The following is a 16,352-nucleotide window of genomic DNA, read 5'->3' as shown; positions in this document are numbered from 1 at the left end:
TTGGTACCGAGGTAAGTTTACGGTAAATAAATGCAATATTTTGATAATTATTATTAATATTGTTATTTTTCAGCAATTATGTATTTATTTCATGAAAATATCTAATGTTAACTCAAGTATGAGATGACAGAGAATCAGTGTTAAAAGGCCCCGTTGAAACATGAGGAACGTATTGGATGCAAATGTCATGACATTTGGGTAAAGAGATCCCATGTAAGACCATGTATATGACATGGCATTGGCATCCTTGAGATCATGAGAGGTCTCATGTAAGACCATGTCTGGGACATGGCGTTGGCACCAAGACGAGAGGTCCCATGTAATACCATGTCTGGGACATGGCGTTGGCACCGAGATGAGAGGTCCCCCGTAAGACCATGTCTGGGACATGGCGTTGGCACCGAGATGAGAGGTCCCCCGTAAGACCATGTCTGGGACATGGCATTGGTAGTACATGAAACATCCCATGTAAGACTATGTCTGGGACATGGCTTTGGCATGTTATTATCAGAAAGAGACCCAAGTATCATTATTGTTTCAATGTGGCTCAACAGGCTAGTAAATAACTTATGTTCATGAAAATTTAGTTAAAAGCATAAATGGCAAGTTCAAGTGAGTTATAAGAGTTAAGAGTATATTATGTTACCCATTGAGAATCAACGTTTCAGCAAGAGAAAAGTAAGTCATAATTATGAGCTAACTAAGTAAACAAGCAAGAGAACGAGTAAGGAAGTAAGTACAGAGGAAATTAAAGATTATGTCACTTGAGTATTATTAATTGTGTTAAATGTTGCTATTTATTTACTTGTAAACTTACTAAGCATTATTCTTACTTTGCTTATTTTCTTTTTATATAGCATTATTAATCAAAGTCGAGGATCCTAAAGACGTCGGAGATCGTCCACACTATCAACCACAACGACTCGGTATTTTATGATGAACTATGTTTGAACTATGGCATGTATATGGACTTACTTATTTTGAATGTTGTATTATGATTTTGCTAAATAATGATGTGTAAATATCTAAAGATGAATTGTTGTCAAAATGGTTAAGTATGAAGGTGTTTGTTGTTATACATGTCTATGTGATAAATTATGCATAGAAATCATGAAAGAGTAATAATTTGCAAAGAAACAGATTTCAAACAGTAGCAATGACGTGATTTTGAAAAATCACTTAGGATAGTATAAAATGAATTAGAGGGTGTATGATATATATACTGAAATTTTGTTGAGTCTATTTTCATGGAAAAATAACGGTTTAGCAAAAGGAATTTTATATTTTGAGATATGCGAATTTTGGTGAGACAGGGTCAGAACCGTTTTTGGAGTCCCCTGTTCAGAGTTTAGAAAATCACTAAAAATTGTAAAAAATGAGTTGTAATTTGTATGTCTAGATTCCTTATTGAGTCTATTTTTTGTAGAAACAAGTGAGAACACCATACGAAATTCCTAAAATGAGAAAACTTATTTTTAGTGGCAAGAGGCTAGGACAATTGAGTGGTGAAACAGGGGAGACTTTAACTAATAAACTGTACTAATTGGCTAAACCAAAAATTCTAAAAAATTAATGGTAAGAATATATATGAGTCTAGTTTCAAGGAAAATTTACGGATTTAAATTTCGAGTTCCGTAGCTCGAGTTATAAATGATTTAGTGACTGCTGCGCGAGTGGACAGCTTTATCATAGATAGTGAGATAAATTTTAAAAGCAAACTTTTATGCCCCGAACTAATAAGTTAAATAAAGTAATGCCTTGAGCTCGACTCCGGAAACGGTCTCGAGTAAGGGGTGTTACAGACCATGGTAGGATAAAAAAAAAAGGCTTCTTTTCAGGCTTTGAAAGATAGACTAAGGCAGCGTATTGACAACTGGAGCACTAGATTTTTATCGCAGGGCGGGAAAGAAGTTTTCATCAAAGCTGTATTACAGGCCCTCCCGACATATTCAATGGTTTGCTTCTTACTCCCAAAAACTTTATGCGAAGAAATGGAAGCAATTATCGCAAAATTTTGTGGGAAAAGGGTCATGGTACAAGGGGAATTCATTGGTGCTCTTAGAATAAACTTTGCAGTTTAAAAGAAAATGGAGGTTTGGGTTTTCGTAATCTCAGTCAGCTTAATATTGTGTTATTAGCCAAACAGGGGTGGTGTAATACCCCCTACACGTATTCACCGCCGAAATAGAGTATGAGGCATTACCAGATTTTACCGAATTTTTTTCTTTTTCAAGATAGATTTATCATATTCATAAGATAATTTCATCACATACCAAAACCAAAATTTGTTAGCCATACCAATGGCTAACCATACATTCATTTCACATTAACATCTAATTTACTAGCTTATACATGCCATTGATTTCCAAAATAAAGTTCCTTTATGTACCGAGATCTCGAGATTGATAGTGTGATGTGTCTCCGACCAAATCCGACCTCCGAACTCTTAACTCTACAAACAGGGGAAAAAGAAACAGGGTAAGCACTTTGTGCTTAGTAAGTTCATGCAACAGGAATTACACTTACCATACTTATACATCCATCATTTAATAACACAAGCACACATCCAATTCACGTAAACATATACCTATCACATACAAACTCAACCTCATACAAATTCATTACAAAGATAAATGATTGATGAGCTCATCAATTCCATGATTTCCATTTCCTTGTTATTTTTCCATATTTATCCCGTTGAACTACTTGGAATTTCGATGGATATTCAGGGGTACACCTAAGTGTACAAATCCGGGTCCGTCAATTCATATTCATGTGCGCACATTTCCATTTCAGAGAGCACACTCCCGCGAACCTCATCCTTACAATGGATTACCGTCCGAGCTAAATCCTATAATATAAACTCACGAGTATTGTCGGGATTACCGGTCGAGGCTAAATCCTGCAACGACAATTACTCTAATGAGCTTGGATCTGAATTACAGTCGAGGCTAAATTGAGACCCTAATTGATTACTCGTCCGGGCTAAATCCATTTTCCACATATTCTTGGAGGGCTATATCGAGATAGGATCACCGTCCAGGGCTAGATCCTTTTACCGTCAATTCCTTTTCGAGAGATCCATCGAATTTTCCTTTCATTCAACCGGATTTATTTCCTCTTTTCATCCGAATATCAATACTTCATCGGTTATCATACAATAAACATCCAAATCATATTCACATCAATAACAAACATTTCAAGCATTTATGAATATAATTCAAGTTACACGAACTTACCTCGACAATTGTTCGTAAACAAAAATCTACTAATCCCGAACTTTTTCTTTTCCTCGATCTTGCTTCGTATTTGAATTTTCTGGATCTAAATAAATAAATTTAATCATTAATCTAATACATTTCATGTTCATATGTAACTTTCTCTACAATTACATTATTATTTATAGTGCATTCAAAGCTGCCTCACTGAGTCACAGTCATTAAATTATTTATATCTTGAGCTACAGAACTCCAAATTAAGATCCGTTAATTTTACCTGAAACTAGACTCACATATATTCTTACCATAAAAATTTCAGAATTTTAGTTTAGCCAATAAGTACATTTTATTCTTTAAAGTTTCCCTGTTTCACTATATGACAGTTCTGACCCTCTTCACTAAAAATAAATTATCTCACTGTACAGAATTAGGATGATGCTTAACTTTATTTCTTCAGAAAATAGACTCATTAAGGATTCTAATAATATAAATTATAACTCATAATAATTTTTTTACAATTTTTAATGATTTTCCAAAGTCAGAACAGGGGAACCCGAATTCATTCTGACCTTGTCTCACAAAATCTATTATATCTCATGATTTAGAATTCCATTGCTTACATCGTTTCTTTTATAAGAAACTAGACTCAATAATCTTTAATTTCATATTTTATTCATCCTCTAATTCGATCTCTACAATTTTTGGTGATTTTTCAAAGTCAGAGTACTGCTGCTGTCCAAAACTGTTTTAGTGCATGGTGTTAATTACCATTTTTCCCTTAAACTTTCAACAATGATAATTTCGTCCCTGCTCAATTAACCTCTCAATTGAGCTGATTTTTCTCAATCAACACTTTATTATATCACTTTAAACTACCTTATAACCTTTGGAAATCATAATTTCAGCACTAAACTTTAATTCCAAACTTTTTCACAATTAGGTCCTACAAATCAATTTCTATTGGAATTACCTAATAAAATCATCTCATAAACAAATTAAAGCATCAATTTAATCCTATTTCCTCATAAAATTCCAGCACATATTCATATCAACTTTCAATATCATTCATAAAATCAAAAACTAATGAATTTAGTAATAGGACCTAGTTGTAAAAGTCTTAGAAACACAAAAATTACAAGAAAAAGGCAAGAATTAGCTCACTTGGTGCAAAAATTATGAAAAACCAGCTTGAAGAAACCCTTAGGACGTTTTTGGCTGATGAGAATGCAGAAAAATAAAGAGAAATCTAGATAATTCCACTTTAGTTCTAACTTTTAAAGCAAATTTTGTAATATTCCAATTTTACCCTTATTTCTTCAATTCTCCTGATTTTTCTCAGAGTATGCCGCCCAAAATATCTCCTTTTGGGGTTATTTGCAATTTATGTCTCTCCTCATTTCACAACTGAGCTATTTAATCCCTCTAGTAACTTTTACACCTTTTTTAATTTAGTCCTTTTTACTTAATTGACTACCCAAACATTAAAATTTTCTAACGAAATTTTAATACCATATTACTAACACTTCATAAATATTTATAAAAATATTTTTGACTCGGTTTCTGAGATCGAAGTCTCGATATCTTATTTTACCTAATTTCTTCAATAATTTCTTTTTCTAACTAACCGCTTAATCAAGTAAAATTTTCTATCGATATTTTCATACGATTTTTCCTATCATATCAATATTCATGCAAAAATATTAAAATAAATTTCTCTTTAAATTGGATTTGTGGTTACGAAACCACTATTCCGATAATTTTGAATTTGGGCCATTACAGGTGGCATCTTTTTAATTATCCAAATTCACTTTTAGCTAGAGTCCTTAAAGCAAAGTATTATCCACAATCTGATTTTTTAAGTGCAAAGTTAGGGAATTTACCTTCTCTTACCTGGAAGAGCATCTGGGCAACAAAGAGACTCCTCCTTCCAGGGCTAAGTTGGAGAGTTGGAGAGGAAACAATGTTTCCTTCTGGACAAATCGGTGGATTCCAAGGATTGAACCTAGTACATGGCAGAACGGAGATGAAAATAGGGAACTAAAAATAGTATCAGATTTAATTGATGGAACAAATAAGAAGTGGAAAACGGAGGTCATTATTAGTACCTTTCAATCAGATATAGCTCAAAAATTTTTGGAGATACCACTTGCAGAAACGAACAGTGAAGACTTACACGTTTGGAAAGGTGAACCGACCGGAGAGTTCTCTGTACGGAGTGCCTATAAACTATTACAAGAAGTTGATTCGATTTTTAATAACTTATTATAGACAGATTTTAAAGAATTCTACAGAAAGTTATGGGATTTACAACTTCCATCAAAAACTCTACTGTTTGTCTAGCGGATATCCTGGAATTATATTCCTACACTAGCCAACCTACGATACAAGCGAATAACCACAAACGTGAGATGCCCTCGTTGTGGCTCCGGGGAAGAGGACAGCTTCCATGTATTCCAGCAATGCCCTACAATTACTGAAGTTTGGCAGAATATTAACATGGATTGGGTTACATCATATTCAGATCAAAATACCAAAACATGGCTTACATGGGTATTTGCAAAAGGAACTAAGGAACAGTGTCAGATGTTTTGTTGCGCTTTATGGATCATATGGAGCTCACGAAATCAAATGGTACATGAGAAAAAACACATCAGGAAGGAACCTTACACAGAAAGTAGAGAGCTATATAGCAGAACTTGAAGGAGTGGGTAAGGAAAGACGTACCTTGAAGACTGCCAAAATACAGAGACGGAGGAGAAAATGGAGGACACAATACAATTTGATGCAGCTTTTGATGCAAACAGGTCCAGATCAGCGTCGGGGGTCATTGTACGAAACTGGAAGGGAGAGATAAGAGTCTTAAAAACAACCCTTCATTCCAATGTCTCATCCCCATTTCTTGCAGAGGCATTCGCTTGTTTACAAGCAATCAAGCTGGGTATTTCACTGGGCCTTCGATCAGTCACAATAAGGGGAGATTCGAAAACAGTCATTAAAAAATGTCAATCGACAGAGATGGATAAATCGATCATTGGAGTAGTTATCAAAGATATCAAGAGTCATAGTTCGCTATTTCAAGAAATAGATTTTCAGTTTATTCAAAAATCAGAGAACTTCCAAGCCCACAAAATAGCAAAAGAAACATTAGCAAATGGGGAAAAGAGGTACCTGGTTAGAGATGAGTCGATCTACAACGAAGAACCCATGGAAGAGGAATGGTCAAGAAACCCGGATTGAAGAAAATTTCAAAAAGAAAGAGAATTGAAAATGGTAACAGGATTGAAGAAAGAACGTTTTGGAAATTTTTTTCTGCCAAACAGATGTGATGATTCAGCATGAAAAAGAGAGATTTTAATGTGTCCAGGCTGTCTGATTTGACTGGGTAATAATGTTAGGTTTTGTGTTTTTTTTTCATTTTTTCGTTTCTATTTTGTTAGGCTAAAATTCTGATAGGTAAACTTTGTAGCCCACCTATTGCTTTAGGGTGTTTTCAGCAAACTCCAAACCTAATTATATTAGGTATTATTGTGTTTTGTTTCCCTTATTTATACTAGCCCAGTTATATCTTTTAAAAAAAAGTTCTTTTAATTCAGCAACTGATTATTTTTCTAGTTTGGTAACTTATCAATTCGATCTCGATTATAATCGACTTTTCTGACATTTTCCATACCCTTAACCTAAGGCCTATTACAACCTTGAAAATACCTCTTGATTGGTGTGTCATCTCATTCTATAGTGGTGAAGATTTTATTTTTAAGCAAGCTTATGGTAATGGCAGTTCTCGTTCGAATGTTGAGTGCGCAATATTTGAACCTTAAGATAATTGTTTAGATAATGTGAGATAACTTTATGGTAATGGCTTGGATTGCTTGAATCTTTAGTATCCTTTTGGTTGAATTTTCAATCCATGATTGTTTGCGAATTATCTTAAAACATTATTGATGAAAATGATAAATTGAGAACAATTAATTTGAATGCGGGTTGAGGATTTTGCTTGAGGACAAGCAAACGTTTAAGTGTGGGGATATTTGATAAATGCCAAAAGTAACATGTTTTAGCCTAATTCTTAAAGTGTTTTTTGGATGATTATTCGATTTAAAATGGTGAATTTTATGTTCATAATCCTTTAAATTCATGTTTTTACACTTAGGAGAGTATTTGGGAGCAAAAGGACTAAACAACGAGAGAAAATAGAAAAATAGGAACAAGTTTCAGGAGCCACACTGGCTGAGCGATTCCACATGAGCTAGACACACAGCCGTGTGAGCCATACGGGCGTGTGCCAGACTGTGTAGAAATCGTAAAATGCACTCCAGAAATGCAGAAAAACGTAATTTTTAGGTTTTTCGGGCATTCTAAAACCTATACATACCAAATATAAAGAGAAGGGAGTGAGCCATCATATAATACTCAAGAAAACAACTCAAAAAACACCATTGAAGCCGACTCTAAAGTAGATTTCCATCAATATTGAAAACCTTTATCGGTTTTCTTATTTCTTGTGGTTATACTGTCTTCTAGATACTTTTATTTGCGATTATGAACTAATTTTCTAAATACCTAGGGGAGATAAACCATATGATGAATTAGGTTGTTTAACTTCTATTTTACGCAATAAATACTTACATCTTGTTATCAATTATTTGTGCTTAATCCTTGGTTTAATATTTTTAAATTATCAATCCATGCTTGATGTGCTTAAATCAGATGAGGAAAAGTTTCTGTTTAAGAGTAGCTCTAGCATAATTGAGCATGCAATCCTAGAAATAAGACAATATAAATCTACTACATTAGAGTCAAATCTAATAGGGGGATCCATAGATCGAGTTAATGAGATATTAGGGGCTTTTATTGGAAAGAAATTTTAATTAATCAACCTAAAGTCAGTTGCTTTTACTGTCGAAATAAATATTAGCCTAATTTAGAGATTTCTACAAATCAAGATGCAAAGTGAAGAAATTGTTTAATTCAGATTGATAATGACAGATAAAATCTAGGTGGATTCTTTCCTGGATATTGTTTCGCTTCTTGGTTGTTAATCATTTGTCTTCCTGATTCGTTCTTTGTCGTGTTCTTTAGTTAATTAATTTAGTTAATTTTATTTTTAATCAATCTCTCCAATTTTTCGGTTAATAGAATCTTCATCCGTTTTACTTCTGAAGTCTTCATCACTATACTGCTTAATTATTTACACAAGAGTCGTCGAACTATTTCAGTCGGTTGAAGACTCAAAGTTACCACATGATGCTCGACAAGGGGTAGAAATTATAGAGCCTCCGAATTGGCTCACGTTATTTCTGTGAACTACTAACTCATTAAGTTGAAAGGAAATTTTGACTTCACTATTTGACATTTACAAAATCGATAAACTATAATTTACCTCTTATTTATAAGTTGGAATATTACCATTTACCTCATCAAGGTCAGTATGGTCAGATTTTATTAGCATTCATTAAATCTGTAAGAAAATATTCTTAACCTCATTTTCAGTCATTTGTGGAACTTGTATACTATGACTTGCACCAGAATCAGTAGTCAGAATGTTACTATTAACTTCATTAGTTTCGTCACGATCAGATTCAAATGACATCTTTATAATTTACAATAAAATAGGGGTTAGATCGGATCGATCCATATCACACTATCACCGATTTATATGGCATGTAATTTCTAGACTTCGAACACGTAACGGTCAATCCAAGAATCGACTAAACTGTGACTCTAATACCACTAAATGTAATACCCATAACCTGTTTTCGTCATCAGAATAGGGTTACAGAGTATTATCGTACAATTCGGAACATCTCATAACAATTAACATCTAATAATCATATCAATTTCACAAATACAAATATAATTCAGAATGAAATAAAAATATTTTACGGAGCCTAAATCGAGCCTACGAGACCTTAAAAATATATTAGGAACAATTAGGGACCAATTCGAATCAAATCAAGAAGTTTAGAGAAAAATTGAAAAATTTTCAAAACAAGGGTTACACGGCTATATGTCCAAGACGTGTGACAGAGTCCAGACCGTGTGCCTCCAGACATAGCCGTGTAGCTATCCCACAGGCCCGTGTGGCTACTCCACATGCTCGTGTTCTCACCGTGTGTCCACCCGTGTAACTCACTGACTTGGCTCACATGCCCGTGTCTCCGCCCATGTGCCAGCCCGTGTGAACCCTACACCTAACACACTCGGAGCACACACCCGTATGGGTTGCTCATGTGTGACACACGACCATGTGAAAGCCTGTGTCCCAGGCCGTGTGTGCCTAAAAATGACTCAAAACATGCACTTTTCACATCTAAATGATTAGGTACCTAAACCATTTTATAACACATGATCATAAGACTTCAAAACACATTCGAGAACATTCAAAACATGCTAAATCATTTAGCCAAGACCCTAATCCAATGTGTCAACAAAGACACCACAAGTCTAACCCTACGATCTCATTACCTTAGCAAATATACACAAACCACAAACACACTCAAATTCAGTCCCAACTTACCATATCTAATTCATGCCAACTTATCATTCCATGTTCATCCATTATGCTTAAGTTTAGAATTAAGGATGCATATCTAACAAAGTTATTCAAACCACAACCTTATATACACAACAACTATACAATGTAAGTAGTTAGGAGCCATTACAAAACATAATCAAATTCTCCTATTACATGCCATATAAGCCAAGTTGAATTCAAAATCTACCAAAGAGGTCCTCGAGTAGTGTGATTCTATGAGTTGATTCGATCTCCTGATTTCCACAAAACGTAATCTACAAAAAAAAAAGACAAGAAAACGAGTAAGCTTACATAAAGCTTAGTAAGTTCGTCGATTAAACAATAAAGCTTACTAAATTAAACATAATAATTAAAATAACAAGATAAATGAACAGAGTTCCTGTCAATAAGGTTATTATCAGAATTCTTGACAATCATAGCTCACAATAAGTGAGTAATGCTCAAACATTAGTTCAAATCAAATTTCCACATTTCAACAACATTCGCATTTCTTACTATCACAATGCATAATCTCTTGAACATATAATGATAATACAACATTTACCACATTTACACGTATATACTATTACGAACCACTTACCGTTTCGCATATCAAATCACATTTAGATCCTCATTTATTTCCATTCGATGAATATTGTAAAGACGATTGAAACCCCAGTACACGTTTCATATTGTGCCATCGTCCAAATATGGTCTTACATGTGCATTGTCATGGCCTTGCGTTCATAGTTCCATAACTCGGTTATGGTCTTATCATCAGAATGCCATAGCCCAGCTATGGTCTTACATATATACATTGCCATGGTCCAACCATGGTCTTTCGTATAAATAACTACCATAGCCTCGCTATGGTCTTACGTATACATTGCCATGGTCCAACCATGGTCTTATATCCGAACAACGGCCATAGTCTCACTATGGTCTTACGTTTATAATTTCCATAGCCTTGTTATGGTCTTACGTACGAATGCAGTCTGTCTCCATTGATATAAAAAAATACCATTTTCGTAACTTTTTACAGTTTCAGTTCTATCAATAAATCAATTTAAATGTTAGTAATTTTATATCATTTAAGCTCTAACATTCATAAACAATTAGAAATATAATTGAGTTCATATTAGATGAACTTGCCAGAGCTAAACTACAGAAATGACAAAAGTTCAATGACTATTCAGCAACTTTCTCTTTTCCTCAATTTTCAACTCGTTCACAATCTAAATAATAATTTTAGCCAATTATCAATTTCCAGAAACATAATTAACTATTTTGTGCAATTAAGTCATTTTTATATTTTTACAAAATTACCCCAACATTTTACTTTTATACAATTTAGTCTCTAAGCTTCAAACTTGTAATTTAACCAATTTTAACTAAATCAAAATTCAACCGAATTGTATCCTATTCCATTATAGCTCATACTTGCTATTATTTTACATCAGGTCCTTGTAATTTTATCACTTTAACATTTTGGTCCTTTAACATTAAAATTGCAAAAAAATTACTTTCTGAAATAGTATTATTTAACAACCAAGCTTAATAATCTATCATTGAACTTCAAGAACACACTAAAATCATCAATGGTATAATCCAAAACGTTTAACAGTTTTACAAATTAGACCCCGGGTTAGCTAGATCAAGCTAAAATGAACTTAAAAACATAAAAATTACTAAAAATGAGCAAGGTTTAGCTCTTAAATGGAAGAACCCTAGTTGGACGAACTTGTTTCTCCTCTAAAAATGGTGTTTTCGGTTTTCTTGAATGGATAAAGAAGATGATAGCTTTTTAAATTTTGTTATCTTTTATTTTTCATTAACCTATTTACTTATTTACAAAATTAACCTTTAAATTACACTTATAATATCTCTAACACATGTTCATAATTGTCCATCACATATATATATGGCATAATTACCATCTAGGTCCATTTAATTTACCTTTCCAATTAATAAAACTAAACTTTTTCATTCTTTACGATTTAGTCTTTTTAATACATTACTAAATGATAAGAATCTAATAGCAATTAATCACAAAACTAGAGAATTTCATATCCTTCCTACCGTTTGACCATTTAAGAAAAGTCCAATTACACAATTGGTCCTTCAATTATATTAAATCAAATCAAACAACTTTATTTCAATTTAACCTTAAACTAATTAGGACCTAATGAATAAATATCCCAAAGGTCAGTGGAAAGTCAAAATTACCGAACCAAACTTAAATTCACCTATAATAAGACTCCATATATATTTAATAAAAATATTTACGATCTTAAATTATGGAAATGAGGTCCCAACGTCTCATTTTCAATAACCACTTGACTTGGGATTGAACCACTTTTACTTATCTATTCGTTCAATTTATAAAAATTATTAATCACGAATTCAATATAATATTGAAACTGACTCATAAATATTAAATAATAAATATATAGACTTACTTATCGGATTTGTGGTTCTGAAACCATTGTTTCTGACACCACCGAAAAATGGGTTGTTACTTGCTTGGGAAGGTAACTCGGCCAATTAACAAGTCTAGCTACCATCATTAGCTAACAAGAGATCAAAAAAGAGAAAATTGAATAATTGAGTGATCATTTTGTAATTTTTCATAATTCAGTGCGCAAAAGAGAAATTTACTAATAGTTGAGTGACTACTAGTGTACTTTACCCAAATAAATATTCGAATAACATATATGTTTATAATTTAATAATTTGATCTACCCTACCCATTTCTTTTTTTTTTAACTATAACACTGTTTTCAGAATTGGACTGATGGTCGAATCAGTCAAATAACTATTTTTCATTTCGACCAACTCGTCTAGTTTTATTAAATAAATTATTTAAAAATTCAAATAAATATAAAAATATTTTTAAGAAATAGAGAAAATCGATTCAACTAGTCCCTATTGGTTCATGGGTCAACCAATCTAACCCCTGTAATTATACTAGTATCTAGACCAGTTTCCAATCCAACCAATCCAGTACGGTTCAATCAAAATCTAGATCATTGTGTAGTTCTTTTAGCACATATGTAACATGAATCAGGACAATAAAGGTAAATAATAGAAAATCACCAGTATCATTCCAAAAAAAAAAAAAAAGAACACAAGTATATTATAGTCGAAATTATGAGAAAATTAGTTTTCAAATAAAATTTTCATTTATTGAGATACCACATTATCCCAGCCAGAGATAGTCATATGAAACCAAACGGGATTCTAGCAGGTGGAAGAATATGAAACTCCACACAATTTAGCCATTTTCGCAATCTCAACTCTGTCAAAAACACGTTTGACATCTTCTATCTTCATGTACTCGCAATAGCATGATGCTTGTTCCTTCATCTTCTGGCAACAACTGGCTGATGGAGGTGGCTTCTTATACGCGTTCAAGCATGAGCTGTACTCCAAGGGGTTATCACATTTTGGCGCTGGCACTGCCTCTGAACCTGAAAACAACACCACCACTAGAGTCACCACGCACAAAACAATAAGGGAAAATCTCTTCATGTTTTTTTTAAATAAAAAGTTAGCTAGCTAGGCGACTAATACTGGTAATTTGTGATGGTGTATTTTTTCCAATGAACTTTGGCACAATTTATAACAGTTGGATTGGTAATTTCCGAGAGTGTTGGAGAAAACGTGTAAATTTGGTAAAAGGATGTTGTTAGGTTTACTATTTTTGAGAGAGAGATAATTTGTGGTAAAAAAAATTGAAACATGCCTACTAAGCCTGGAAAATGGATTAATTTTTTAGATTACTGCTTATAAAATTATTATCCTTTTATTAATTTTCCCTCGGCTGCACTTGTTTCATGGAAAATGACTTACAAGTCATTTTCCTAAAATTTTTTGAAGTAATAATCTACTTCGAGGTTTAAAATTGTTAATATAGATTTCCTCGAGGAAAGTAACATAAGTTGAAACCTTAACCGTTTGGTCTTTTGGGTTATGAAATTATCCACTCTTACTCCGTTTTGGACTGCCAACAAACATGCACAATTCTATCTATGCTTCCAACTTTTTTGCATCTTTAGCCAACACGTAGGTTGGGTATCCCCAATTCCTAAAATGATTTAGGCCTAGCTTCATGTCGTGCCACATTTTTTATGGATCCTAAGGTGCTTCCTTAGTTTGTAAGTAATTTAGAATATAGCAAGTCGTTAGTAATGCTTACCCCTAGAATGATATTGACAATTGTGAATAACTTAACATTGAATAAACTGTATCAAGTAAGGTTTTGTTCCATCTCTCTGCCAAGCCATTTGGTTGTATAGTATGTAACACCCCTAACTATCCGGTCATTACACGATGGATGTGGCTTGTATTCTGAAAGTGTCGATTGCTCAGTATAAACTGAACAAACTTATTTGGCATTTCAATAGGGATGGTGTGTATACGGTTCACTCCGGGTACCAGTTAGCGCTGTCCTTGAACACTGATATTGAATCTCTTTTTCTTGAGGGACCATGGTTGAAATTATGGGGATGTCGTGTACTGCCGATGGTGAAGCACTTTCTTTGGCGTTGTTTATGTCATTCCATTCCCACGAAAGAAAGGTTGCTTGAGAAAGGGGTTTCTATCGCTGTTGAGTGTGCCTTGCTGTTTGAGTGAATACTTGGATCATGTTTTACTTAACCGCAGTAGAGCACGAACGGCATGGCAGCTTGCAAGGTTTCAATCCGCACCTACAGTTGTGATTTTATTATTTTTCTTCTAAAATTGCCTCATGATCGGCTGCAACAGAGAGGTATCACAAGTTTATGGTCCTTGTGGTTTCATCGTAACCTTTTGTGCTAGAAGGGTGTGTAGGTACAACAGGTTGGTATTGTGGCTTTTGTAGACAGGTATTTTCCTCCTATTATTCGATTTCTCTTGGTTTTTCGGTTAATGAATTTGATTATGTTTTCCTTTAAAAAAACTATTAATTAAGGTTAAAAGATTTTTGTTAAATTCTAAATTATTTTTATAAGTAAACTTTTATACTTTCATAGTTATTAATGCGATAAAATAAAGTTATAACTTAAATAGAAGTTTAAGTGTATAAATAGAGATTAATTTTATCTTTTAATTATCATCTAATTAGTGTTAGAGTTATATTAATACCAGAGAAATGTAAGATTATTTTAATTGATAAGTTAAAATAATATTTTATTTTTTGAAGTTGTCTATATCGTGTAAAGCAAGTATTATTTTATACTTTTTATCTTATTATTTATGATATAATATTTCAATAATCATTTTTAATCATCATTATTAAATGCATTTATTAATTTAATGTAAATATCTTTTATATTTAACCAATTTAATGCAATTATTTTTGCACTTATCGATAATATTACTATGATTGATGCATGTTGTTTTGCCTATTTTATTTTAATTTAACATTATTATTTATTTTATAATATAGTTCTAAATTTTTATATTATTTTCAATAATTTTATGCATTAATTCAAAGATAATATTGAGAAGAAAAACTTAGACATAGTAAAAAAAAATCTTTTGATAGGTTTATTAATGTTGATAATAAATTTGAATGGTCGTTTACTTCTTATATTTAAGTTAAAAGAAACAAGTTCAACAATTTATAAAATGTTCTATTTTATGAGTTTTTTCTTTTTATGATTTGAAAGAGCACGTGAATAAATAATCCCGTATAATTTTATTATTAATTCTATATTTGGTATTAGTTGTTTTTCGTATTTTATTTATTATTAATTTAAAGTATGATAGTAAATTCTTTTATTCATAAAATATTATTTACATTAAATGTGTTATATTTTATATATTATTTTTTAATTTATAAAAGAATATGTCTATTACCTACAACTCATATGAGAAAGAAAATTAGTACATATAACAGCGTAAGTTTAGAAAAATTTTGCACTGGTGAATTTAGTTTTTATTGTTCATTATATTATCGAAATTGTTGTTTAAAATTTTTATTATTTATAAGATTTATTTTTTTAGTAAACTTATATATTAATCATCAACAAAGTAAGAATAATTATCTCCAATCCTATGTCTCTTCAACATACGGAAATCAAAAGCACTATGATTCGACTCTATAATAAAATAGATGATACAACCGGCATTGGACAAAGCTTTATCTAAGCAAGCTCATGAGCCACTTTGTTAGTAAATCGTCTAGCCCATTGGAAGGACAAAGGGTGCAACCATCAAGAATCATACCAAGCTCAGAAATGTTGAAAGAAGATTTAGTAAGAGCCATTGTCCCATCATTACAGTATATGATTTAATCCTAATTCCTCAAGCCATGAAGTTTTGCCATCCGCACACAAACAAACCATCATGATTTCGAATAAAGGAGGAACTTGATAAAAAAAATATAAGAAAGAAATTAAAGCTTTGATTGTTAGTTGATATAAAAAAAATCCCCCTGCCTTACCTTTATTATTTCCATAAAAAAAATCCTTTATTTTTACATATTCATTTTCAAAGTCATTATTCTTTAACTAATAACATAACAAAATACACATTTTGTTGGCACAACAACAAACTATCTTATTTCTTTTCTAAAGAAAAACAGTATTCAATGGATAAGGATTAAAGTTTCTATTAAACGACATAAGTCCCAT

At 32.4% G+C, this 16,352-nt stretch overlaps 1 long non-coding RNA gene across 1 annotated transcript; it reads right to left on the bottom strand.

The window, feature by feature from the left end:
- Positions 1-5,248: 5,248 nt before the first annotated feature.
- On the bottom strand, positions 5,249-6,526 carry LOC128032480 (uncharacterized). The gene is made up of 3 exons (XR_008188685.1): positions 6,387-6,526; positions 5,765-6,164; positions 5,249-5,691 (listed from the first exon to the last, which is right to left on the bottom strand). It is a non-coding gene; the product is annotated as an uncharacterized LOC128032480 (long non-coding RNA).
- Between the last annotated feature and the right edge of the window lie 9,826 nt (positions 6,527-16,352).

This window comes from Gossypium raimondii, chromosome 9 (genome assembly GCF_025698545.1).
Source record: "Gossypium raimondii isolate GPD5lz chromosome 9, ASM2569854v1, whole genome shotgun sequence".
In the NCBI taxonomy this organism is placed as follows: Eukaryota; Viridiplantae; Streptophyta; class Magnoliopsida; order Malvales; family Malvaceae; genus Gossypium; species Gossypium raimondii.
The sequence above is the reverse complement of the archived record's forward strand: the minus strand, read 5'-3'. Positions and strand labels throughout refer to the sequence as shown.